At 34.1% G+C, this 4,334-nt stretch overlaps 1 pseudogene; it reads left to right on the top strand.

The window, feature by feature from the left end:
- Positions 1-4,334, top strand: part of LOC135224702 (collagen alpha-2(IV) chain-like) — a 377,596-nt pseudogene that overhangs the window by 267,579 nt on the left and 105,683 nt on the right.

The raw sequence follows: 4,334 nt of genomic DNA, 5'->3' as shown, positions 1-4,334 counted from the left end.
TATTCACTTAATACCTGAGAGTTTTTCTTAGCATCACTTTACTTATTTCAGGGTCGTGAAGGTGTTCCTGGACCCCCTGGACCAACTGGGAGTAAAGGAGATAGGGGCCCAGATGGTCTTGATGGTCTGCCTGGTTTAAGAGGAGAACCTGGTTTATCTGGTCGTGATGGACGTGATGGTTCAAAAGGTGATCGTGGTCCTCCTGGACCTTCAAAAGTAAGTCGCCAGTTTTTTTTTTCCCAACTCCTGATGATTTAATAAACATTAGGTACTGAAATAAGATCAGTGAGAACTCGTAAAGGAACCTTACCAAACTAGAGTTAGTAACTGTTGTCCAGTTGATTATTTTGAAAGGTCTCTTTTACCTTAAAATCTGTTAAATATTTATATGGTTCATATTTATACCCTTTAATGTATGATATACTGATAACTTACTTCAATATGTATGTAAATTGTTGCAATGTAGGGAGGACCACCAGGACCTGTTGGACCTCCTGGTTTAAGAGGCTTCCCTGGCCCTAAAGGAAAGGATGGTTTAGATGGAATTCCTGGAGGACGTGGACCACCGGGTGTTCCTGGTGGTCCTGGACAACCTGGTAATCCTGGAAGAGAAGGTCCTCCAGGGCTTAAAGGTGACAAGGGTGTCAGTGGACTTCCAGGTATGTATGGACATTTTCGTGAATTCTGTAATCAACACTAATGGCAGCAAATTCGTGAATTATTGATGATTAAGTTGTTTCCTTTACAAATTTGATCACTAGTTAATTTGAGTACGTATAGGATGTAAGGTTGGTATTAGATTATAGTACTATATTCCCTAAGGAAATTCCAGACTAGTCAAGAAAATTTTGATTTTTCAAATACAAGCCAAAATAAATACTACAGTAGATCTGTATGACATCCAAAATTGTGAAATACTGTTTTATCTATGCTCATGATTAAACTTACTGAAATGTGGATAGTACATGTAAAAGGAATGATTCTGTACTGTGCTTAGTAGTTACATTTACATTAAACAGTTAAGAGTATAAAATTGCTTATTCCATTAAAGTTTATAAAGGTGTTAGTAGCTTTAGATATTCTTTCTATTTCAAGAGTTCCTTTCTAAGATCACATACAATTGTACTTCCAGTGTCAGCTGGTTTATCTTGTCTTTGTTATTCTTTCAATGTTAGCGGACTTACCTGCTGGTAATTATCCTTTCCATTTCATTGGGTTTGCCGGATTTTAATTATTCTTTCAATTACAGCATCTTTACTATTTCACCAAGTTTACCAGGTCTTCTTTATCCTGTCAGTTTCAACAGATTTCCTTTGTCTTAATTATCCTTTCTATTTCAATAGGTTTACCTGGTTCTGAAGGACCACCAGGTCTACCCGGTGAGCGTGGTTTGTCTGGAGTTCCTGGACCAAAGGGTGACAAAGGATATGCTATTCCAGTGAGTTCAAGACATAAAATGTTCACAAAGAATCAAATTCTTCATAGCTTTTTGGAGTTTTTTTAGAAGTCTGAATTTCAAGTTACTTTACACTTTATTTTTTATCCTTTTCATTACTAGTACACACATACTGTGATTAGATTTTTTTTGTTTAGCAATTCCTACATGACTGCAATGTAAATGTCTTTGCTTAGTCAATATGCATGCATCTAAACATATTAAGTTTTGAAATAACAAGTCTTTCATAAATCCAATTAATAGAAAGCTTCAAATTCCTTTATTGAAGATTTAATTCAATATACTCGGGTGATATTCTAATGAAATTGCCTTTAATCTGATATAGAATGTAATAGCAGCCAGCTGATTGCTATCATACTTAAGTATATAAAACTGAGGAATTAATTAAAGGGTAAAGGAATGTGGGATACACATATAGACCTTCTGAGACTGAAAAATAATCCTTCTTTAGTATAACAAGGAAATTAATATCACCCAGTACCCCTGACTGCTTTTGAACCCTTGTGTGCACTTCATTAACTGAGATTTCAGCTGAATTTTCCTCGAGCTCAACAGGAGCAATATACTATAAAGTGTGATTACTATTTGGTTACTAATTTCATTTCTTAGTATTTTTTAAAGCAAATTTTGAAATTACAATGTTTCAGAATTTATTTATTGACTCTGTACACCTTATTATCAAGTAGATGCTATTAAATGTGTACAAAGTTGTAAAAACCGTACTCTGTTTATTTATTTTGTAGTTTTTTAGTCAGGCCCACTTAGAATGCAGTTTTCTTTCATAGGTTGTATCTGTACCCTGTTACTTCATTCAGAGACCTCTTACAATAAATAGTAAACCTGAGAAAATGTAATTTACATTGAACCAAATAACTATTATTTATATCCTGCTGAAATTTGTTTGCTTTTTTGCAAAGTCCTCTAGAATCTAACCGTGCATGGTACTAAAGTGTAAATTCTGTTGTGTGCAATAGGAAGGGAGCTTGAACTACGTACCCTATTTACTATTTGTAAGCCTGACATCATAGTGAAATTATACTTCTTTGTATGATGGCAGTGATATGGCAACACTATTAATAAGACACTAATATTTCCTATGTTCAAACACATGAATGAGTTCTTGAGCTGCTAGTAAAGTGATACAGATTTACCCCTTTCACTTAGGGAACCCCAGGACGTGATGGCACACCAGGCCGCGATGGTATCCCGGGAGCCCGTGGCCCTCCAGGTCCTGAGGGCCCTCCTGGTATTCCTGGTGACAGTAAATTGGGCATACCTGGATCTCCAGGTGAACCAGGTGACATTGGTGCCCCAGGTATCCCTGGTAATCATGGCTAGATGGTATCCCACGGTAAGCTTTAACATACAGGAGGTTAACATGCGGTTTGATGCCCCAGTTAAGTTCAGAATATTTTTGCCAGTTTTTGTACAAGGTACATTATTTTTTTGTCATGAAGTTAATGAATAATTGTATCAAAGTACAGTATGTGAATACAAAACTTGATAAGGTTTCTAATCTTGACTATAGAAAAGTATTTGGTGTAGGATTCATAACCACTGAAACAAATACTGTATCATGTTTCTACAGTGTTGTTATTTTCTCTATATGTACAGTTATTATGGATGGAGAATTCAGAAATTGCATTAAGCACACTTATGTATACCACTAATATATATATATATATATATATATATATATATATATATATATATATATATATATATATATATATAAGGATTTCTTGATAATTTGTACAATACAGTGGAGATTGAATTCCTGAGGTAAATTTTTTACCATGAAATTTTTCTCAAACATCATATGATATAATAGTGAAACTGTTTTTGTTGGAATGTACAGTAGTTGGACATTTATAAACACTTTAGTGACATTCCTATTGAATACATTTAATAATGTATTGCATGTGAACTCGAAAAAGTGCTACTGAAATTTAAGAATCTTATATTTGCATTAATCATTTAATCATTAAGTGATTTAAGATTTGTTCCCATTTCTTAATCTTAACACCTCTGTATTTGAATATTACTCCTTATTCTTTCATTTATCATATTCTTTCATAATTTGATAAAGTAAAATATCTTTTCAAGTTATTATGCAATATAGACATCTTATTAGTTATTACGTACTTTGTTATTACATCATGGTAGTCATGAAAGTTTGTGTTTAATTTTATGATGTGTCCTTGTTTAGAAATTGATCATTTTTATATGAAATTCTTCTGCTATATGTCATCAGCCACCCAACTCCATGTTAAGATTCTTTCTTGTTCTAGGGCGTGATGGTCCAAAAGGTGATGCTGGACTTTCATGTGAGTGTGGTCCGTGTGATAAAGGTGTTAAGGGCGAACCAGGCCCAGAAGGATTGCCTGGGCTTCCTGGAATACGCGGCCCTCCTGGCCCGATTGGCTATCTTGGAGAAAGAGGTGACGATGGACAACCAGGCCCGCCAGGCTTACCAGGAAGAGAGGTTGGTAACATTTTATTATTATTATTATTTATTATTACTTATTATTATTATTATTATTATTATTATTATTTTGTAGATGAAAACCTATTCAAATGGAATAAGCCCATAGAAGCCACTGACTTGAAATTCAAGCTTCCATAGAAATACGGCTGTTCATTAGGAAGAGGTAGGAGGAAATGAAATAGCATACAGAAAGATTATTATTATAATTACAGTATATTATAAAGAATTAGTTTATCCAGACCTCTGAGCCTAATAAAGGCTCTTCTTGGGCTGTTGCGTACAGGAATAAGACATCCCATTTATTTAAAAAAAAAAAAAATAATAAATAAATGAATAGATGAAAAAAGTATTAAAATGCAAGAGAATAGTATTGGGGTAATAATGCATTGA

This window comes from Macrobrachium nipponense, chromosome 12 (genome assembly GCF_015104395.2).
Source record: "Macrobrachium nipponense isolate FS-2020 chromosome 12, ASM1510439v2, whole genome shotgun sequence".
NCBI lineage: Eukaryota > Metazoa > Arthropoda > Malacostraca > Decapoda > Palaemonidae > Macrobrachium > Macrobrachium nipponense.
Note: the sequence above shows the minus strand (reverse complement) of the source record. Positions and strands in the feature narration are given on the sequence as shown.